General features: G+C 44.7%; 1 pseudogene; it reads right to left on the bottom strand.

Moving 5' to 3' along the window:
* Positions 1 to 409: 409 nt before the first annotated feature.
* On the bottom strand, positions 410 to 19,246 carry LOC135268848 (protein FAM98A-like; annotated as a pseudogene).
* Positions 19,247 to 23,969: the final 4,723 nt, after the last annotated feature.

The raw sequence follows: 23,969 nt of genomic DNA, 5'->3' as shown, positions 1-23,969 counted from the left end.
GAAACAGATTATTAAATGAGGAAAGTTTCCCAGAAGTAAATCTAAAAACTCTAGGTGAATCCTCATTTTCAAAACTGCATATTGAAAACATGAAAACCACTGATTCAAGTAATTTCTTCAAAAAAGTATGCATGTTCTGACTGTGGAATCAGTCTACTGGTTAATTAAAGGCAATTTTAATCATGTTTTAAATTTTTTTCATAGAAAGGAGAGATGTTACATGTTTCTCAAATAAACAGTTTTATGTAAGTCCAATAAAAAAAACCAACAGAATTGAACGAAGACCTACAAATGCTTATGCCAAGCAGGAATCTGCCTGCCACCTGTGGTCTCACAATTCAAAATAGGTGCTGAATTCAGGATTCTGAAACTAAGTTTCTATTACTTGAGCTCTAGCAAAATCTGAGGTTCAGTAGCCTCCACTAGTATAATGTCTTCCCTGTCCAAATCCAAAATGATTATACTGATTACCTCCACTGTGGGAAGAAAGCTGCCCAGGTGCCATGGCAAGAGACTGAAGGCACAGTCTGCCCCAGCATAATAAATAGCTGATTACTTAGTTATAGCAATGATACCAAATAGATTTACTGATTACTTAGTTATAGCAATGAGACACCAAATAGATGTTGGATTCAATCACATACTCAATTATATAATCAATCTTATTACGTCATTATTCTGTATAATCTTTATGTTAGTGTAGGAACATTTTAGTTTTATAGTATAGACATAATCAGGTGAAATATAATTTGGAACTGAAGGAACATTGCGAGAAGTGGTCGGGAGGTGAGAGTAAATGCCTTGCAGTAGCACCAGCGCCTGGGGAGGCACCCACTGCTTAGCAGGCCGGCCTTCCGGTAATGCCAGCGCCTGGGGGGCACCCATTGCTTAGTAGGCCGGCCTTGTGGTAACGCCACCACCTGGGGAGGCACCCATTGCTTAGCAGGCCGGCCTTCTGGTAATGCCAGCGCCTGGGGAGGCACCCACTGCTTAGTAGGCCGGCCTTCTGGTAATGCCAGCGCCTGGGGAGGCACCCATTGCTTAGCAGGCCGGCCTTCCGGTAATGCCAGCGCCTGGGGAGGCACCCACTGCTTAGCAGGCCGGCCTTCCGGTAATGTCAGCGCCTGGGGAGGCACCCACTGCTTAGCAGGCCGGCCTTCCGGTAATGTCAGCGCCTGGGGAGGCACCCATTGCTTAGCAGGCCGGCCTTCCGGTAATGTCAGCGCCTGGGGGGCACCCATTGCTTAGTAGGCCGGCCTTGTGGTAACGCCACCACCTGGGGAGGCACCCATTGCTTAGCAGGCCGGCCTTCCGGTAATGTCAGCGCCTGGGGAGGCACCCATTGCTTATCAGGCCGGCCTTCCGGTAATGCCAGCGCCTGGGGAGGCACCCACTGCTTAGTAGGCCGGCCTTCTGGTAATGCCAGCGCCTGGGGAGGCACCCATTGCTTAGCAGGCCGGCCTTCCGGTAATGTCAGCGCCTGGGGAGGCACCCACTGCTTAGCAGGCCGGCCTTCCGGTAATGTCAGCGCCTGGGGAGGCACCCATTGCTTAGCAGGCCGGCCTTCCGGTAATGTCAGCGCCTGGGGAGGCACCCACTGCTTAGCAGGCCGGCCTTCCGGTAATGTCAGCGCCTGGGGAGGCACCCACTGCTTAGCAGGCCGGCCTTCCGGTAATGTCAGCGCCTGGGGAGGCACCCACTGCTTAGCAGGCCGGCCTTCCGGTAATGTCAGCGCCTGGGGAGGCACCCATTGCTTAGCAGGCCGGCCTTCCGGTAATGTCAGCGCCTGGGGGGCACCCATTGCTTAGCAGGCCGGCCTTCCGGTAATGTCAGCGCCTGGGGGGCACCCATTGCTTAGCAGGCCGGCCTTCTGGTAATGCCAGCGCCTGGGGAGGCACCCACTGCTTAGCAGGCCGGCCTTCCGGTAATGTCAGCGCCTGAGGAGGCACCCATTGCTTAGCAGGCCGGCCTTCCGGTAATGTCAGCGCCTGGGGGGCACCCATTGCTTAGCAGGCCGGCCTTCCGGTAATGCCAGCGCCTGGGGGGCACCCATTGCTTAGTAGGCCGGCCTTGTGGTAACGCCAGCGCCTGGGGAGGCACCCACTGCTTAGCAGGCCGGCCTTCCGGTAATGTCAGCGCCTGAGGAGGCACCCATTGCTTAGCAGGCCGGCCTTCCGGTAATATCAGCGCCTGGGGGGCACCCATTGCTTAGCAGGCCGGCCTTCCGGTAATGCCAGCGCCTGGGGGGCACCCATTGCTTAGTAGGCCGGCCTTGTGGTAACGCCAGCGCCTGGGGAGGCACCCATTGCTTAGTAGGCCGGCCTTCCGGTAACGCCAGCGCCTGAGGAGGCTCCCACTGCTTAGCAGGCCGGCCTTCCGGTAATGTCAGCGCCTGGGGAGGCACCCACTGCTTAGCAGTCCGGCCTTCCGGTAATGCCAGCGCCTGGGGAGGCACCCATTGCTTAGCAGGCCGGCCTTCCGGTAATGCCAGCGCCTGGGGAGGCACCCATTGCTTAGTAGGCCGGCCTTCCGGTAATGCCAGCGCCTGGGGAGGCACCCACTGCTTAGCAGGCCGGCCTTCCGGTAATGCCAGCGCCTGGGGAGGCACCCATTGCTTAGTAGGCCGGCCTTCCGGTAATGCCAGCGCCTGGGGAGGCACCCACTGCTTAGCAGGCCGGCCTTCTGGTAATGCCAGCGCCTGGGGAGGCACCCACTGCTTAGCAGGCCGGCCTTCCGGTAATGCCAGCGCCTGGGGAGGCACCCACTGCTTAGCAGGCCGGCCTTCCGGTAATGCCAGCGCCTGGGGAGGCACCCACTGCTTAGCAGTCCGGCCTTCCGGTAATGCCAGCGCCTGGGGAGGCACCCATTGCTTAGTAGGCCGGCCTTGCGGTAACGCCAGCGCCTGGGGAGGCACCCACTGCTTAGCAGGCCGGCCTTCCGGTAATGTCAGCGCCTGGGGAGGCACCCACTGCTTAGCAGGCCGGCCTTCCGGTAATGTCAGCGCCTGGGGAGGCACCCATTGCTTAGCAGGCCGGCCTTCCGGTAATGCCAGCGCCTGGGGAGGCACCCATTGCTTAGTAGGCCGGCCTTCTGGTAATGCCAGCACCTGGGGAGGCACCCATTGCTTAGTAGGCCGGCCTTGCGGTAACGCCAGCGCCTGAGGAGGCACCCACTGCTTAGCAGGCCGGCCTTCCGGTAATGTCAGCGCCTGGGGAGGCACCCACTGCTTAGCAGGCCGGCCTTCCGGTAATGCCAGCGCCTGGGGAGGCACCCACTGCTTAGTAGGCCGGCCTTCCGGTCATGCCAGCGCCTGGGGAGGCACCCATTGCTTAGCAGGCCGACCTTCCGGTAATGCCAGCGCCTGGGGAGGCACCCATTGCTTAGTAGGCCGGCCTTGCGGTAACGCCAGTGCCTGGGGAGGCACCCACTGCTTAGTAGGCCGGCCTTCTGGTAATGCCAGCGCCTGGGGAGGCACCCATTGCTTAGTAGGCCGGCCTTCTGGTAATGCCAGCACCTGGGGAGGCACCCATTGCTTAGTAGGCCGGCCTTGCGGTAACGCCAGCGCCTGAGGAGGCACCCACTGCTTAGCAGGCCGGCCTTGTGGTAACGCCAGCGCCTGGGGAGGCACCCACTGCTTAGCAGGCCAGCCTTCCGGTAATGCCAGCGCCTGGGGGGCACCCAATGCTTAGCAGGCTGGCCTTGCGGTAGCACCAGCGCCTGGGGGGGCACCCGTTGCTTAGCAGGCTGTGAGGGGGAGTTTCCCTTTCACTGGGATGTTCAGAGAAAACTGCTCTGTCTGGCTCTCAAGGAAGGTGTGACACTAGCCAGGCCGGCCAGCAGACATCCAGGGGCTTAAACACCTCTCCGTGGTGCTGTGCTCCGATGGTCACCATCCTTGTCCACTTTCGTGTTCCACTTTCCCACCCGATGCTCCCCTGTAAATTCTTAGAAGCTGTGAGAAGTAAGAATAGAGGAATCCTAAAAGCCTTTGATCTCTCTGATAAGTACATAGAAAGATACTGACGTATGTGCCTCCCCTCGTTGTAGCGGCTATCTGAGAGGGAGGGGCCCTCTGTACTGTATCCACATGACCCCCTGAACTGTGCCCACGTGGCCCCCCATGTTGTAAGAATGTGATTTGCTTGACCTCTACCAATCATGTCAGATGAGTCACTCTCTGGCCCTGCCCCCTGCCTTGTATGCAATAAATATCAGCACATCCAGGCATTCAGGGCCACTGCTGGACTCCGCCCCTTGGTAGCAGTGGCCCTCTGAGTCCAGTTGAATTCTCTTATCTCTGTGCCCTTGTGTCTTTCCTTTCTATGATCTATCATCTCCGCACACAAAAGAACACCCACTAGACCCTGTGGGGATAGACCCTGCACTCCATGCTGGAAATGCTGTTCATATTGACCCCCTTGGTGATAATTCTGGCTCCCTCTTCCTCCCCAGCCTCCTTTCTGATCTGCACAACCACCTTGCCCTCCACAACCACCGCCACGACCACCTTGGTGCCCGCCATCTTGGTATCTATTATCCTGCTGGTAGCCACCACCCTGGTATCCACTTCCTGTATATGAAGATGTCTGGAAGCCATCATAACCTCTACCTTGATAGCCACCACTGTGGCCACCACAATAGCCTCTTGGCTGGAAACCTGAATCTCGATAGCCACCATCTTGGTAGCTACCTTCTCCTCCACTCCCTCCATCTGTGCAGCCTCTTTTTGGTTATTTCCTCTTCCTTCCCCTTGGCCACCATGGTCATAGCCACCATGTCCATGTCTCCCACCTCCTTGTTCATGACCTTCTCGTCCTCCATATGAGGAATGTTCATAGCCACCTCTTCCTCCTCCTGAGCCTTCTGTTTACTGCTGGGGCTATCTTGCCTCTTCTGCCATGGTGGCATCTCTGGGAGTGGAGGTTTGATTTCATTGGGTCTACCACCTCTGTCAGGCACCCTGCCCATCAACACCTTATTGATGGCACCACAGTCTTCTCTTATAGAGCTGCTGCTTGTCCTTAAAATCTTTGACAAGTGCTGTCTTGCAGCCAAAAGATGGGCAACAGAAATAGTACTTTTAGGGGATAGGACCAAACTTTTTGACTGGTAAACCTTGGCTAATTTTTCTGTCTGACTCTTAGCTCTGTCAGACCAGCCCAAAGACTGTACAGTGACATCCAAACGTCTTATAAGCAACTTTCTCCAGACTTCATACAAACAAAACCTCTGAGAATATATGGGACTATGAAAAAGACGAGACCTATGACTGACTGGAGTACCTGAAAGAGATGAGAATGCAACCAAGTTGGAAAACACACTTCAGGATACTTTCCAGGAAAACTTCCCCAACCTAGCAAGACAGGCTAACATTCAAATTCAGGAAATACAGAAAACCCCACTAAGATACTCCACGAGAAGATCAACTCCAAGACATGCAATCATCAGATTCTCCAAGTTCGAAATTAAGGAAAAAATGTTAAGGGCAGCCATAGAGAAAGGCCAGGTCACCTATAAAGGGAAGCCCATTGGACTAACAGTGGATCTCTCAGCAAAAACCCTACAAGAGAAGAGAGCAGGGGTCAATATTCAGCATTCTTAAAGAAAAGAATTTTCAACCCAGAATTTTATATCTGGCCAAACTAAGCATCCTAAGAGAAGGAGAAATAAAATTCTTTTCAGACAAGCAAATGCTGAGGGAATTTGCCACCACCAGGCCTGCCCTGCAAGAGCTCCTGAAGGAGGCACTAAATATGGAAAGGAAAAACTGGTACCAGCCACTCCAGAACACACAAAAATACAAAGAACAATGACACTATGAAGAAACGGCATCAACTAGTGTACAAAATAACCAGCTAGCATCATGATGACAGGATCAAATTCACACATAACAGTTTTAGCCTTAAATATAAATTGGCTAAATGCCCCAATTAAAAGACACAGATTGACAAATTGCATAGAGGCAAGACCCGTTGGTGTGATATATTCAAGAGACTCCTCTCATGTTCAAAGACACACATAGGCTCAATATACAGGGATGTAGGAATATTTACCAAGCAAATGCAAAGCAGAAAAAAAGCAGAGATTGCAATTCTAGTCTCTGACAAAACAGATTTCAAACCAAAAGAGATCAAAAAAGACAAGGAAGGGTATTACATAATGGTAAAGGGATTAATTCAACAAGAAGAGCTAACTAAATTCATATGCACCCATACGGGAGCACCCGGATTCATAAAACAAATTCTTAGAGAACCACAAAGAGATTTAGACTCCTACACAATAATAGTGGAAGACTTTAACATCTCACTGTCAATATTTGACAGATCAATGAGACAGAAAATTAACAAAAATAATCAAGACTTTTTCAATTCCCATTTTTAGACTGCATTCTAGCCTGGGCAATAAAGCAATACTCCCATTCTCTCTCTCTCTTTCTCTTCCTTTTTCTTCCTCTTCTTCATTCTTTTTTTTCTTTCTCTCTTTCTTCCTTATTAAAAAAAAAAAAAAAAAAAAACTCAGCTCTGGATCAAATGGACCTAATATGTGTCTACAGAACTCTCCACCCCAAAACAACAGAATTTATACATTCTCCTCAGTGCTACATGGCAGTTACTCTAAAATCAACCACATAACTGGAAGTAAAATAATCCTTAGCAAATGCAAAAGAACTGAAATAATAACAAACAGTCTCTCAGACCACAGTGCAACCAAATTAGAACTCAGGGTTAAGAAACTCACTCAAAACCACACAACTACATGGAAATTGAATAACCTGCTCCTGAATGACTCCTGGGTAAGTTATGAAATTCAGGCAGAAATCAAGAAGTTCTTTGAAACCAATGAGAACGAAGAGACAATGTACCAGAATTTCTGGGACACAGCTAACACAGTGTTAAGAGGGAAGTTTATAGCACTAAATGCCCACATCAGAAAGCTGGAAAGATCTGAAATCAACACCCTAACATCACCATGAAAAGAACTAGAGAAGCAAGAGCAAACAAGTCCAAAGCTAGCAGAACGCAAGAAATAACTAAGATCGCAGCAGAACTGAAAGGGATAGAGACACGAAAAACCCTTCAAAAAATGAATGAATCCAGGAGCTGGTGTTTTGAAAAAAATTAATAAAATAGACCATTAGCTAGACTAATAAGGAAGAAAAGAGAGAAGAATCAAATAGACACGATAAAAAAAATGATATTACCACTGATGCCACAGAAATACAAACTACCAGCAGAGACTAGTATAAACACCTCTATGCAAATAAACTAGAAAATCTAGAAGAAATGGATAAATTCCTGGACACATACACCCTCCGAAGACTAAACAAATCAAATCCCTGAATAGACCAATAACAAGTTCTGAAATTAAGGCAGTAATAAACAGCCTGCCAACCGAAAAAGCCCAAGATCAGATGATTCACAATCAAATTCTACCAGAGGTACAAAGAAGAGCTGGTACCATTTCTTCAGAAACTATTCCAAACAATTGAAAAAGAAGGACTCCTCCCTGATACATTTTATGAGGCCAGCATCATCCTGATGCTAAAACCTAGCAGAAACACAACAAAAAAGAAAACTTCAGGCCAATATCCCTTATGATCATCAATGCAAAAATCCTCAATAAACTACTGGCAAACTGAATCCAGCAGCGCATCAAAAAGCTTATCCACCACAATCAAATCAGCTTCATCCCTGAGATGCAAGGCTGGTTCAGCATACACAAATCAATAAACATAATCCATCACATAAACAGGACCAATGACAAAAATCACACGATTACCTCAATAGATGCAGAAAAGACCTTTGATAAAATTCAACATCCTTTCATGTTAAAAACTATCAATAAACTAGGTATTGATGGAACATATCTTAAAATAGAGCTATTTATGACAAACCCATAGCCAATATCATATTGAATGAGCAAAAGTTGGAAGCATCCCCTTTGAAAACCAGCACAAAACAAGTATGCCCTCTCTCACCACTCCTATTCAACATAGTATTGGAAGTTCTGGCCAGGGCAATCAAGCAAGAGAAGTAAATAAAGGTATTCAAATAGGAAGAGAGAAAGTCAAATTGTCTGTTTGCAGACAACATGATCCTATATTTGAAAACTCCACGTCTCAGCCCCAAAACTCATTAAATTGAAGCAACTTCAGCAAAGTCTCAGAATGCAAAATCAATGTGCAAAAATCACAAGCATTCCTGTACACCAACAATAGACAAGCAGAGAGCCAAATCATGAATGAACTACCATTTACAATTACTAAAAAGAGAATAAAATCCCTAGGAATACAGCTAAGAAAGGATGTGAAGTACCTCTTCAAGAAGAACTACAAACCACTGCTCAAGGAAATAAGAGAGGACAAAAACAAATGGAAAAATATTCCATTCTTATAGATAGGAAGAATTGATATCATGAAAATAGCCATACTGACCAAAGTAATTTATAGATTCAATGTTATTCCCATCAAACTGCCATTGACATTCTTCACAGAATTAGGAAAAATGACTTCAAAGTTCATGTGGAACCAAAAAAGAGCCTGCATAGCCAAGACAATCCTAAGCAAAAAGAACAAAGCTGGAGGCATCATACTACCTGACTTCAAGCTATACTACAAGGCTACAATAACCAAAACAGCATGGTACTGGTACCAAAATAGACATACAGATCAATGGAACAGAATAGAGACCTCAGAAATAAGACCACATATCTACAACCATCTGATCTTTGACAAACCTGACAAAAACAAGCAGTGTGGAAAGGATTCCGTATTTAACAAATGGTGCTGGGGAAACTGGCTACCCATATGCTGAAAACTGAAACTGTATCCCTTCCTTATACCTTATACAAAAATTAACTCAAGATGTATTAAAGACTTAAATGTAAAACCAAAAACCATAAAAACCCTAGAAGAAAACCTAGGCAATACCATTAAGGACATAGGCATGGGAAAAGATTTTATAATGAAGTTGTCAAAAGTAATTGTAACAAAAACTAAAATTGACAAGTGGGATCTAATTAAACTAAAGAGCTTCTGCACAGCAAAAGAAACTGTCATCAGAGTGAACTGGAAACCTACAGAATGAGATAAAAATTTTGCAATCTACCCATCTGACAAAGGTCTTATCCAAATTTACAAGAAACTTAAGCAAACTTACAAGAAAAAAACCAAAGAACCTCATCAAAAAGTGGGCAAAGGGCAGACGCTTCTCAAAAGAAGACATTTATTCAGCCAACAAACATGAGAAAAGCTCAGTATCACTGATCATTAGAGAAATGCAAATCAAAAACAATGAGATACCATCTCGTGCCAGTCAGAATGCCGATTATTAAAAAGTCAAGAAACAACAGATGCTGGAGAGGCTGTGGAGAAATAGGAACACTTTCACACGGTTGGTGGGAACGTAAATTAGTTCAATCATGGTGGAAGATAGTGTGGCGATTCCTCAGGTCTCTAGAACCAGAAATACCATTTGACCCAGCAATCTTATTACAGAGTATATACCCAAAGGAGTGTAAATAATTCTATAATAAAGACATATGCACACATATGTTTATTGCAGCACTGTTCACAATAGCAAAGAAATGGAACCAACCCAAATGCCCATCAATGATAGACTGGATAAAGAAAATGTGGTACATATACCCAGTGGAATACCATGCAGCCATAAAAAGGATGAGTTCATGTCCTTTGCAGGGACATGGATGAAGCTGGAAGCCATCATCCTCAGCAAAGTAACACAGAAACAGAAAACCAGACATCATATGCTCTCACTTATAAGTGGGAGTTGAACAATGAGAACACATGGACACAGGGAGGGCAACAACACACGCCTGGGCCTGTGAGTGGGGGAGGCGAGGGGAGGGAGAGCATAAGACAAACAGATGACGCATGTGAGGCTTAAAACCTAGGTGATGGGTTGACAGGTGCAGCGAACCACCATGGCACGTGTGTAACAAGCCTGCATGTTCCACACTTGTATCCTGGAACTTAAAGTAAAAAATAGATAAATAAATAAATAAATAAAAATTTTTAAAAACTTCACTCGCAGGCTTTTAAAAGTCTTACGAAGCTATTACCACAATTTTCGAAAAGCTGTACTTTGAAGAAAGAAGAATAAATAAATTTTAAGAGATGTGTCATTTACACACTTTTTTGGACAGTAAATGTACACTTCACACTTTCTGCTTTCCACTCAGTTTGTTCCACACCTGTTATTAGTTCCCAACACCTGGTAATATTTGGGAGGAAAAAATGATTGCACTTTATTTCTGACCTAATCCACGTATGGCGTTCCGGTTGTTTTAGGGGAGGCAAACCATGGCCAGACTGTCCTGAGCTCCCAGGCTAGGAAAAGCAAGCATTGGCAGGCACACCTAGGACCCTGCTGGGGACGTCCTGCTTCAGGTCTTCCCTGGGGTGTGTTCTCTTGAGGTGGGAGTCACAGCCCGGCATTTGGGAGGATGAGCAGGTGTCTGTCTGTTCCTCACTCTTTCACGCCCTCTCCTCTCTTGGGAGTGCAGACCCTTGTGAAGTCGTGCAGCCCTGTGTAGCCCTACAGATCCCTTTACTCTTCCCTGTGGCTTCCTGGCTATGTGAGGGAGGGTTCCAGGGTGTTAAGCCTCTCAAGCAGCCGTGGCCCAGCAAGTGTAACTGTGCCTTCTGACCAGAGCCCTGACTCAGTGCGTCTGCAGTCCCTGGTGAGACCTGGTACTTGCGTGGCGGCTATCATGTTGGTGTTGGGGAGGAGGCACAGCATGCTGGCCAGAGGCATGGCTCTGACCCCTGATAGCCCGGGGTTCACCCCAGCTCCCCTCCCCAAGACTAGAACAGGCTTTGCTTAACTCCCCTTTGCCTCAACTTTCCTGTCTGTAAAATGAGGATGTTCCTTCTGCTGTCAACTGAATCTTGTCTTCCCCAAATTCATGTGTTCAAGCCCTAACCCCTAATGTGACTGCATTTAAAATAGGGCTTCCAGGAGGTAATAAAGTTTAAACGAGGTCCTAAGGATGGGGTCCTAGTCCTACAGGATTGGTGCCGTAAAAGAAGAAGGTCTCTTTCTTCTCCATGCTCACACACCAAGGAAAGGCCATGTGAGGACAGTGGGAAGGTGGCCGTCTGCAAGCCAGGAAGAAAGCCCTCACCAGAAGCCAACCCTGCTGGGTCTCAGTCTTAGGCTTTTCCATGTTCAGAGCTGTGAGGAAATAAATGTCTGTTGTTTCAGCCACCCAGTCTGTGCTGTGTTACAGCAGCCTGAGCTAGGTCACCTGCCCTGTAGAGCCTCTGGGAGACGTGAGACGAAGCTGGCCTGCCACCTGGCGCAGGGTACACCTTGCAGGGTGGCTCTTAACTACCAGGAGAGCTAGCTTCAGAGTCTCCAAGCCCACTGTACTCCTGGGCTCCTTTCCTCATCTAGCCCTTTTAGAACAGGTGCAGGGCTGAGAAAGCTCTGAAGACTGAAAACCCACGTGCACCTGTAAACCACAGGCAAGGCCAGGACTCAGACCCACTTTGGTATGCAGAACTGAATCACTCGCCTTTCCATGGACACCCCCAGGGGCCCCGAAAGAGACTCTGACGGGAGTGTTAGGGTAGAGGGACAGCTCTCTAAGCCCTGAGAACTCAGGGGGCTGATCTAGGAGAGACAGAGGAAGGATGTCCATTATTCTCCAGAACACAAAGGTAGGTTAAAAGAGCTACAGGAGTAGCCCCTGTTCCAACACTCATGTTAATTCTTTTTTTTTTTTTTTTTTTTTTTTTTTGAGACGGAGTTTCGCTCTTGTAACCCAGGCTGGAATGCAATGGCGCGATCTCGGCTCACCGCAACCTCCGCCTCCCGGGTTCAGGCAATCCTCCTGCCTCAGCCTCCTGAGTAGCTGGGATTACAGGCACATGCCACCATGCCCAGCTAATTTTTTGTATTTTTTTAGTAGAGACGGGGTTTCACCATGTTGACCAGGATGGTCTCGATCTCTTGACCTCGGGATCCACCCGCCTCGGCCTCCCAAAGTGCTGGGATTACAGGCGTGAGCCACCGCGCCCGGCCTCATGTTAATTCTTTAAAGAACTTGGAGTGAGTTCAGCTTTCAGAAAGCTGTTCATTGTTTGTCCACTTCTCTCTTTTATGTATTCAAGAAATATTTGTGAATATCTGCTATGAACCACTCTAGCTAGATGCTGGGAGTAGAATGTGAAGGAAAAGAGAAACTATCTCTGCCATGTGGAATGCACAGACTTTCAACAATGCTGCAAATAAAAATATGATGACAAATTAGGATAAGTTCTATGAAGGGGAATAATAGAACTATGAGAGAGGACCACAGTGAAAGCGAATTTAGCTTGGTTGTTCTGGGAAAACATCTCTGAGGACATAGTATGTGAGCCAAGGCCTGAAGGACCAAGTGGAGTTGTGAGCGCATGTGAGAGTCTCTGGAGGCCACAGGGGACATAGTGAGAGAGTCTGAAAAACGCAAAGGCAGCAAAATAAGCAAAAACCACCTTACGACTCCAGACGTTGTAGAAAATGAATAGAAATGCAAATGATCTTCTCAATAGAAATGCAAATTGTGTCCAGTGGAATGCAATTAATGATTGCCCTGTGGACGGTGACTAGTTTTGCATCTATTTATAAATTCATCTCTATATTCTTTTTAGGACCTGAAATTCAGTAACCATTTATACTAACGAACAACTGTATAAATATGACAAGAGTCATTCTTCACATGACTGTAAAACTTTGAATTCTTCTTTGTGACATCTCTGTGTCTGAACATCTGAGCTCTGTATGTCTTATGATTATTTGTCTGCAATTCAAAACAGGCTTTATCTCTTGTGGAAGTGTATAAAGTTTTCTTATCTCTGGATGATTGTAAGGCAAAATAATCTTTAGATTGCAACGAAATATTGGGCGATCAGGGATTCTCTGGAGGGAGGGGAGCTCACAGGCCTCAGCAAATTGTCCTGTTGGTTTGAACCATAAAGATAGCTTTATAAGATAGCTCAAATCAAGTTAATTAAGGTATAATTTGTGGATACCTAGATGATTTCTAAGTAAGATAGAATATTGAAACACTGATTGCCGAGCATAATTTTCAGTTTATATACTTTTGCTTTTTTTTTTTTGTGGGGGGGCGATGGGGTCTTGCTGTGTTTCCCAAGCTGGTCTCAAACTCCTGGCCTTAAGCAGTTGTCCTGCCTCGGCCTCCCAAAGCACTAGGATTACAGGTGTTAGCCACCACCATGCCTGGCCCACACCAGGCTTTAGATGCCTGACTGCATGACTGGGGCCATTCTTTTTTTTTTTTTTTTTTGAAGAAAGAAAGAAAGAAACAAAAAGAATGAAGAAATGAAGAAGAGGAAGAAAAAAGAAGAGAAAGAGAGAGAGAGAATGGGAGTATTGCTTTCTTGCCCAGGCTAGAATGCAGTTTAGAAATGGGTATTGAAAACCTCTTTTATACCAATAATTATACTTGATGATGTAGACAGGAAGGAATAAGGGAAGAAAATGACAAACAAGCAGCCAACCAATATTTCATTTAAACCTATGAAATGCTATGCGATTACTGAGGAGTGATTTACTTCCAATTACGTAATCACTTTTGGAATAGGTGTGAGGTGGTAATGTATGTTTTGTGTATTTGAAGTGGAGAGTTCTATAAATGTTTATTAAGTTTACTTGTAGTTCAAGTCCTGGATGTCCTTGTTAATTTTCTGTCTGGTTGATCTATAGAATTGTTAGCTCTTCTTGTTACATTGATCCTTTTGCCATTATGTAATGTCCTTCTTTGCCTCTTCTGATCTTTGTTGCTTTAAAGTCTACTTTATCAGAGGCAAGAATTGCATGTCCTGCTTTTTGTTTATTTGTTTATTTTTACTCTCTGTTTGGTTGGTAAATCTTCCTCCTTCTCTTTGTTTTGAGTCTTTGTGTATCGTTGTATGTGAGATGGGTCTGGGTGCAGCATACCGATGGGTTTTGGCTTTTTATCCAATTAGAATATATATGAGTTTAATACTGCCATTTGATGCTAGCTGGCTGTTTTGTCCATTAGTTGGTGTAAATTTTTCATTGTGCTGATGCTCTTTGCTTTTTGATATATTTTTGGAAAGGCTGACATTGGTTGTTCCTTTATGTGTATAGTGCTTCTTTCAGAAGCTCTTGTAAAGCAGGCCTGGTGGTGGTGAAGTCTCTAAGTACTTGCTTGTTCGCAAAAGATTTAATTTTTCCTTCGCTTGTAAAGCTTAGTTTGGCTGGATATGAAATTCTGGGTTGAAAGTTCTTTTCTTTAAGGATGTTAAATATTGGTCCCCACTCTTTTCTGGCTTGTAGGGTTTCTGCTGAGAGATCTGCTGTAAGTCTGATAGGTTTCCCTTTGTGGGTAACCTGACCTTTCTCTCTGGCTGCCCTTAGTATTTTCTCCTTCATTTCAACCCTAATAAATCTGGCAATTATGTGCCTTGGGGTTGGTCTTCTTGAAGAATATCTTTGTGGTGGTCTCTGTATTACCTGGAGTTGAATATTACCCTGCCTTGCCAGGTTGGGAAAGTTTTCCTGAATGATATCCTGAAGAGTATTTTCCAACTTGGATTCATTCTCTTCGTCACATTCAGGTACACCTATCAAATGTAAATTAGGTCTTTTCACATAGTCCCATATTTCCTGGAGGCTTTGCTCATTCCTTTTTATCCTTTTTTCCCCAATCTTATCTTCTCATTTCATTTCACTAAGCTGGTCCTCGACTTCTGATATCCTTTCTTCTGCTTGATCAATTCGACTATTTAAACTTGTGCATACTTCACGAAGTTCTCGTGTTGTGTTTTTTAGCTCCATCAATTCACTTATATTCCTCTCTAAATTGTCCATTCTCGTTAGCATTTCATCAAACCTTTTTTCAAGGTTCTTAGTTTCTTTGCATTGGGTTAGAACAAGTTCTTTTAATTCACAGAAGTTTCTTATCACCCACCTTTTGAAACCTGCTTCTGATAATGGAACACACTCGTTCTCCATTAAGCCTTGTTCCGTTGCTGATGAGGAACTGTGATCCCCTGTAGAGGGAGAGGCATTCTGATTTTGATTATTCTCTGCCTTTTTAGGCTGGTTTCTTCCCTTCATTGTATATTTATCCCTCTGTCGTCTTTGTAATTACCGACTTTCTAACTAGGTCTCTGAGTGGACGTCCAACTTGTTGATTCCCAGCACCGAAATCTGAGCAATCCACTGCGCCGGCCAAAACAGCGGTGTTAAGATTGATGGTGCTTTTCTGCCCGGGAATATCCGGACTCTGCACCAAGTACTGCCGCTCTAAGGCACCAGCAAAACCGCCGCGCCGGCCACAGGAGTCACCCTGGCGACCTGTAGGGCTCCTCCACTGGGAATCTCTTGGTCCTTGAGCAACAAAAATTCATCGAAAGTGTGGCATCCTCTCGTTCTCTGTGCTTTCACTGGGAGCTACGATCCCGAGCTGCTAGTGATCAGCCATCTTGGATCCTACTTTTGCTTATTTTTATATGCTAGATAGAGGCTATGTCTTTGGGTCATGCTAATGAACTGAGAACCAGGAGGAGATTTGTCAAAGGTTAGGGGCACCTCCACTCAGAGTCCCTTTGTGGTTGTCAAATTGTAAACCAAAAGGTATCTGAGATAGGCCTCAATCAACTTAGTTTATTTTGCCAAGGTTAAGGACATGCCCATTACACAGCCTCAGGAAGTCTTGATGACATTTGCCCAAGGTGGTTGGGACACAGCTTGGTTTTATACATTTTAGGGAGACATAAGACATAAATTAATATATGTAAGGTGTACATGGTTCAGTCTGGAAAGGTGGGACAACTCAACATGGGTAGGGAGCTTCCAGGTCATAGGTAGTTAAGAGACAAATGGTTGCGTTCTTTTGCGTTTCTGATTAACCTTTAACTGAATGCACAATTGACAGGAATAGTCATTTATGCCTTAGTCTGGCTTAGTGAAACAAGAGGGCAAAGGAAGCGATCAGACATGCGTTTGTTTCATGTGAGCAGAGGGATGACTTTGAATTCTGTGTGCCCTTGATCCACAGGGAATTTCCTTGTGGGTCAATTGTGAGGGAGGTATGTAGCTTTTTTATCTTGGTATGTATCTTATTTAGGAATAAAATAGGGGGCAGCTTTGCAGTTCCAAGTTTGTCTTTTCCCTTTGGCTTAGTGATTTTGGGGTTCCAAGATTTATTTTCCTTTCACACTATTAATAAGTTAAATTATAAAATATCTTAAATTTAAGGAGCTCTGTCTGATTGGCTTACAGAAATACATTAGCACTTATATAAAGTGAAAATTTCTAAAATTTTAAGAAAATAAGGAAATTGAACTTAATTAATGAAAGCATGCTTTAAATGTGATGTGATGTGATGTGTGTGTGTATGTATACAAAATCTAATTCAGAAATGTTCTAAATATTCAAGTTTAAAAATTAAGCAAATCCTTGGTAAATGAGACAAATTCAATCCCATCTAAAATCTAGTTTTAAAACAACTCTCCCTAATTTAGCAATGTTAAGTAGAGTACTTAACTACTTGGGTTTGTTATTCCTTAACTAAAACAGGTTTACTGATTGAATAAGCCAGTATTGCTCCTTTGTAATTTATAAGATTATAAAAAATAGAAGTTTTTAAGTAAATGGAATCCTTATTCTGATGAGCTGTTTACTTCAATGGTTGTTATGTTGCACTGTCAGCTTGAAGATAATTTTCAAGATCTTTAGATAACCTAAGATCTTAGAGTGATTTCAAATTGAGCTAACTAAGGTATAATTTGTGAATACCTGGATGATTTCTAAGTAAGATAGAATATCGAAACACTGATTCCTGAGCATAATTTTAAGTTTATATACTTTTGCTTATTTTTATATGCTAGATAGAGGCTATGTCATTGGGTCATGCTAATAAACATATTCATTTTTGCCACATTGGAAAGGGATGTTTCTGACTTGTAGAAAGTGATATGAAGACATCGCTAGGCTGCTAACACGTTCACGTGTGACAGGCAGTGAAACAGAACCCCCCGGATGGTCAGATCCAGAGAGAGATTTCTTATTGGGAGTCGGCTCACATGATCACGGAGGCTGGTGAGCCCAAGTCTGCAGTCGACAACCCAGAGACCCAGGAGAGCGTCTGCAGTATGAGTTCCAGGCCAGGCTGTCAGGCTTAAGACCCCAAAAGGGCTGATGTTTTAGTTAAGTCCAGTGGCAGGACAAGACTGATGTTCAGCCCAAGGTGAGGGAGAACAGTTCCCTCTTGCTTGGCATGGGCAGGGGCAGTCTTTTTTGTTCCCTTCAGGCCTGAACTGGGTGGGTGAGGCCACGTGCATTGTGGAGGGCCATGTGCTTTGGCAAGCTCGAAGATTCTAGAGTCTGTCTCACCGGGAAACACCTTCACAGACACACCCAGAGTAACGTTTGACTAAATGCTGGGTCTCCTGCGGCCCAGTCCAGTTAGCACATAGAATTCAGCACCACCCTAGCCCTCAGGTTTCTCTTCTGAAAAACGGTTGAACATACTCATAGCAGCAACTCAGGGAGATGCACCCAAGCGTGCCTGTGGTTTTGGCAAGGAGAAAGGTGGTTTCGTCCTCAAATGTTGGTTTTACCTTTTTGATCTCTGGACACTTTTAACACTCTTAGGATTTAACGAAGACTTCAGCTTCTGTTTATGTAGGTCATAGCCATATTTGTTACATTCAACACTGAAGTTGAAAACTCTTTTTTTTAATTGTACTTTAAGTTCTGGGATACATGTGCAGAACATGCAGGTTTGTTATCCCATAGGTATACACGTGCCATGGTGGTTGGCTACATCCATCACCCCATCATCTACGTTAAGTTTTTGAGAACATTTAACATATATTTATTGTTTCATTGAAAGATAGCAAGAACACACTGCATGTTAACAAAAATGAAATCTCAGTATTATTCTTAGTATTATTGCAGAATCAATTTTGACCTTGTAAACCCTCTAAGATCTGTTTCAGAATATTTAGGAGCATCATGAAGGACATATATTGGGAAAAGATTTTTATTTGCCTGATTTTACGATATCTGAATCTGAAATAAAAGCTTTGAAATATGTAAAATTTCAGCAAGGGCCACTGAATTTTGATGGGCTTGTCCCATGGTGACTGTTTGTGACCTTTCCCTACAACATGCAGGGTCATCGTCCATTCCCAGTCACCCTCGAGGCCTAAGTGAGCTCCTCAGCCTCCACTGTCCCCGGGTGACATCCAAGCACCCTGCCTGCCTTCCCAGGAATCCTGCTAGGTGGTTTTAGCCACAACCCCCCTTGGCCCTGAGATTTCCGCTTACTCATTTTCCATCCGCTGACCCCAGTCTACTCCTTGGCTACAAATTCCCAGTGTTTGTGCTGTCTTTGGAGCTGAGCTCATCTCTCTCCACTGCGAGTCCCACTGCAGCAGTTTATCTGCTGAGCTGGTTTATCTGTGAGGTCCTCCGAGCTCGAGGTCAGCACAGCAGGTGGGAGCAGGAACAGGTGGCTGGACCCAGTGCCCAGGGCACTCTCTGTCCGGTGCCTGATTCTTCTATCAGGAGTCACAGAACTGGGAAGGAGCTTGAACCTGTGGCCATTGCCCCTTGAGTAAATTCTGCTTTCTGTCTTCAGCAAGTGTCATGGATTGTTTTTCTCTTTCGCTGTAGCTTTAGCTGAGTAATTGGAAGTTCCAAGCCTTCAAAAACACAAGGAATGCCTGCACTACCCTTCTTGCAGGGCTGGGTAGGAGCAGGTGGGATAGCGTGCATCCAGATATATTTAAATATCATGGAAGTAAACAGAAACCACCCAGACAAAAGCAGAGCGCATTATTCGGAGCTTGCTGTAGCGAGGGCATCAGCTGCCGACTGGAGAATCTGGCAGGGATCAGAAGGCAGGCAGGGGAGTGGGAGAGATTTATGGTGACGACAAGGGAGGCTCCTGCAGGCTCACCCTGAAGGTGGCTGTTGGCCTGAGGATGCTGTGGGCTGTGGCTGAATGTGGCATTGTCGAGTGACCAGTGAAGGAGTGTGTTTGCTTTTCTCTTCTTGGTCCTGAGTGGGAAGTAGGGACAAAAATTAGGGCAATTATTAATCAAGTCTGGGCCATCGGGGCTGATTGTTACAGAGTCATTGTTTGCAACCTGACTTCCTGCAAGTCTGACCTGCAGCAGGTGGCTGCCAGGGCTGGGCTCCGCGTCTCCACCCGGGGCTGGCTTCCGGGGCAGCAGCTGCATGCTGTGTGTCCAAGCTCTGTTTTTAAGTCTGGCCTGGCCACTGTCCATGTGTGCACTTAGTTTCTACATATGTATTAAAGACATAAAATTTATAATATGTGACTAAACTGATTTATGACATTAGTGTTCAATATTTCTAAAAATAGAGTATTTTAAAGCAAAATTCCAAAATATTACTTGAACTAAGTAGACACATTCCCAGAAACTTCCTTCAGAAAGCAACAGCTGCTCCTATTTAAAGATTTCCCTGAGATCAACTGCCCGGAAAGCTGAGCTGGTTTATCTGTGAGGTCCTCCGGGCCCAGGGTCAGCACAGCGGGCGGGAGCAGGAACAGGTGGCTGGACCCAGTGCCTGGGGCACTCTCTGTCCAGTTCCTGATTCTTTTTTTTTTTTTTTTAATAGAAAGAAAGAAAAAAAAGAATGAAGGAGAGGAAGAAAAAGGAAGAGAAAGAGAGAGAGAGAATGGGAGTATTGCTTTCTTGCCCAGGCTAGAATGCAGTTTAGTAATAGGTATTGAAAACCACTTTTATACCAATAATTATACTTAATGATGTAGACAGGAAGGAATAAGGGAAGAAAATAACAAACAAGCAGCCAACCAATATTTCATTTAAACCTATGAAATGCTATGCGGTTACTGAGGAGTGATTTACTTCCAATTATGTAGTCACTTTTGGAATAGGTGTGAGGTGGTAATGTATGTTTTGTGTATTTGAAGTGGAGAGTTCTATAAATGTTTATTAAGTTTACTTGTTCGGGGTCTGAGTTCAAATCCTGGATGTTCTTGTTAATTTTCTGTCTGGTTGATCTACAGAATTGTTAGCTCTTCTTGTTACATTGATCCTTTTGCCATAATGTAATGTCCTTCTTTGCCTCTTTTGATCTTTGTTACTTTAAAGTCTACTTTATCAGAGACGAGAATTGCATGTCCTGCTTTTTGTTTATTTGTTTACTTTTACTCTCTGTTTGGATGGTAAATCTTCCTCCTTCTCTTTGTTTTGAGTCTTTGTGTATTGTTGCATGTGAGATGGGTCTGGATACAGCATACCGATGGGTTTTGGCTTTTTATCCAGTTAGAATATATATAAGTTTAATACTGCCATTTGATGCTAGCTGGCTGTTTTGTCCATTAGTTGATGTACGTTTTTCATTGTGTTAATACTCTTTGCTTTTTGATATATTTTTGGAAAGGCTGATATTGGTTGTTCCTTTATATGTATAGTGCTTCTTTCAGAAGCTCTTGTAAAGCAGGCCTGGTGGTGGTGAAGTCTCTAAGTACTTGTTTGTTTGCAAAAGATTTAATTTTTCCTTCACTTGTAAAGCTTAGTTTGGCTGGATATGAAATTCTGGGTTGAAAATTCTTTTCTTTAAGGATATTAAATATTGGTCCCCACTCTTTTCTGGCTTGCAGGGTTTCTGTTGAGAGATCTGCTGTAAGTCTGATAGGTTTCCCTTTGTGGGTAACCTGACCTTTCTCTCTGGCTGCCCTTAGTATTTTCTCCTTCATTTCAACCCTAATAAATCTGGCAATCATGTGCCTTGGGGTTGGTCTTCTTGAAGAATAACTTTGTGGTGTTCTCTGTATTACCTGGAGTTGAATATTACCCTGCCTTGCTAGGTTGGGAAAGTTTTCCTGAATGATATCCTGAAGAGTATTTTCCAACTTGGATTCATTCTCTTCGTCACATTCAGGTACACCTATCAAGCGTAAATTAGGTCTTTTCACATAGTCCCATATTTCCTGGAGACTTTGCTCATTCCTTTTTATCCTTTTTTCTCCAATCTTGTCTTCTTGTTTCATTTCACTGAGCTGGTCCTCGACTTCTGATATCCTTTCTTCTGCTTGATCAATTCGACTGTTTAAACTTGTGCATACTTCACGAAGTTCTTGTGCTGTGTTTTTCAGCTCCATCAATTCACTTATATTCCTCTCTAAATTGTCCATTCTCGTTAGCATTTCATCAAACCTTTTCTCAAGGTTCTTAGTTTCTTTGCGTTGGGTTAGAACAAGTTCTTTTAATTCACAGAGGTTTCTAATCACCCACGTTTTGAAACCTGCTTCTGTTATTGGAACACACTCGTAATCTATTAAGCCTTGTTCCGTTACTGATGAGGAATTGTGATCCCCTGTAGAGGGAGAGGCATTCTGATTTTGAGTATTCTCTGCCTTTTTAGGCTGGTTTCTTCTCTTCATTGTATATTTATCCCTCTGTCGTCTTTGTAATTACCGACTTTCCAACTAGGTCTCTGAGTGGACGTCCAACTTTTGATTCCCAGCGCCGAAATCTGAGCAACCCACTGCGCCGGCCAAAACAGCGGTGTTAAGATTGATGGTGCTTTTCTGCCAGGGGATCTCCGGACTCTGCACCTAGAACTGCCGCGCTAAGGTGCCAGCAAAACCGCCGCGCCGGCCACAAGAGTCGCTCTGGCGACCTGTGGGGCTCCTCCACTGGGAATCTCCTGGTCCGTGAGCAAGAAATATTCGTCTAAAAGTGTGGCGTCCTCTCGCTCTCTGCACTTTCACTGGGAGCTACGTGCCCGAGCTGCTAGTGATCGGCCATCTTGGATCTCAGTTCCTGATTCTTCTATCAGGAGTCACAGAATTGGGAAGGAGCTTGAAAAGGCACTTGTCCAGCCCTCTCCCTGGAAGAGTTCATCTACATTGTTTGTCAAGCAGTTCTTTTGCGACCACGATTATCCTACTTGGCAGCTGATGTGGATTCTAACTTCCAGAAAAGTCAAGTGGGAGAAGAGATTATACAAGGAGCCAAAGGCAGCCACAGGAACGAGGCAGGGAGTCTGTCTGTGGGACTGATGGCTCCATATGAGGATGTCGCAGCTGTTCTGGAGCCTTTGCTGGCTGAGGCTGAGGCAAGGAGACTGTACTGTCGTGAGAGACCTCCCACCAGGCCTGGGTTGGCCAACCTCATGGTGACACAGACTCAAAAGCCCTCGGCTAAACACTCTCATTCCTGTCTTCTCTTTAAGACTTCATTTCCTTAGTGGCAGGCGTTGCCAAGGGATTTTTAAATTTTTAATATGTTTATGGGATATGTATTAGTCTGTTCTCATGCTGCTATAAAGAGCTACCTGAAACTGGTTAATTTGTTAAGAAAATAGGTTTAATCCACTCAAAGTTCCACAGGCAGTGCAGGAAGCATGGCTCAGAGGCCTCAGGAAACTTACAATCATGACGGAAGCAAGCAGATCTTCATATGTCAGGGCAGGGGAGAGAGAGAAAAAGAGGGCAAAAGGGGAAGCACTACACACTTCCACACCACCAGATCTCATGAGCATTCACTATCCTGGGAGCCGCACAGGGGAAACTGCCCTCATGATCCAATCACTTCTCACCAGGTCCCTCCCTAACTCCAAGGATTACTATTTAGTGTGAGATTTGGGTGGGGACACAGTGCATGCATAGCTTGTGTAGTGGTGAAGTCAGGGCACTTAGAGCATCCATTACTGAAATGACAAATGTTGTAACATCCAAATATTATTTTTAATACACTTTAGAAAACCTCAAACATGTATACAAATTGTCACTTGCACTACAATAAAATGTTCCCTCCCCAACCATTTGAGAATAAGTTGAGGTCACAATGTTCCACCGCCCTCAAATGGCCTTGGTGTACATTTTTAATAAGGGCTTTCTCCCACACAGTACAAAATGCCTGTACAGGTCAGGAAAATAACATTGTTACATTATACATTATGTAATAATAAATTACAGAATATTACCACTATCTAATCCTTAGGCCCAGTTTAGCATTAACCCTTAGCCTCAAGTTTAGCAAGATGATGAATATACTGATTAATAGCCTTTCCATATGACTATGATAACTAATTATACGATCTACTTTAGAAACATTTCTCACATATGAGGGGCTTTAAAAAGTTTATGAAAAATGGAATTAAGAGATAAAAGTTTAAAATACGATTTTATTTCTCAACATAAGTTCCATCAAGTTCCAGACACCTTTGTAAGCAATGACACCATGATTTAGTCCATCCCTAAAGAACTGAGTGTCCTGGGAATTTAACCATGTCAGTGCAGTTTTTTTTACATTATTAACTGGAAAAAAATGGGTACCCTTTACAGATTTTTTAAATATTAGGAAGCAAAGAAGTCAGAAGGAGCCAAATCAGAACTGTAAGGTGAGTGCTTAAAGATTTCCCATTGAAGGTCTCACAAAATTGCCCTTACTTGTTGAGAGGAAAGAGCAGGAGCATTGCTGTGGTGGAGGAGGACCTTCTGGTGATGCTTTCTCAGGCATCTTTCTTTTTAAACTTTGGCTTTTTCAAAACACTCTCATAAAAAGCAGAGAGTGATGTTATCACTCTCTGGCCTTTCAAGAAGTCAACAAGCATAATGCCGTGAGCATCCACAAACACTGCTGCCACGGCCTTTGCTCTTGGCTGGTCTGCTTGTGCGGTGACAGGGCCACTTCCACCCTCGGTAGCCGTTGCTTTGATTGTGCCTTGTCTTCAGAATGGTACTAGGAAAGCTGCGTTTCAGCTCCTGTGGCAATTCTTTGAAGAAATGCTTTGGATGTTGATCCCATTTTTTAAAAATTCCCACTGAAAGCTCTGCTCTTGTCTGCAGCTAATCTGGGCACAATGGTTTTGGCACCCATGGAGTGGGAAGTTTGCTCAATGTTCCTTTTTCAGTCAGGATTGTGACGCTGAACCCATTTAGATGTCTATAGTGTTTGCTACTGT

Source organism: Aotus nancymaae, unplaced genomic scaffold, assembly GCF_030222135.1.
Source record: "Aotus nancymaae isolate 86718 unplaced genomic scaffold, 86718_ANA_hifiasm-v0.15.2.pri h1tg000044l, whole genome shotgun sequence".
NCBI lineage: Eukaryota > Metazoa > Chordata > Mammalia > Primates > Aotidae > Aotus > Aotus nancymaae.
The sequence above is the reverse complement of the archived record's forward strand: the minus strand, read 5'-3'. Positions and strand labels throughout refer to the sequence as shown.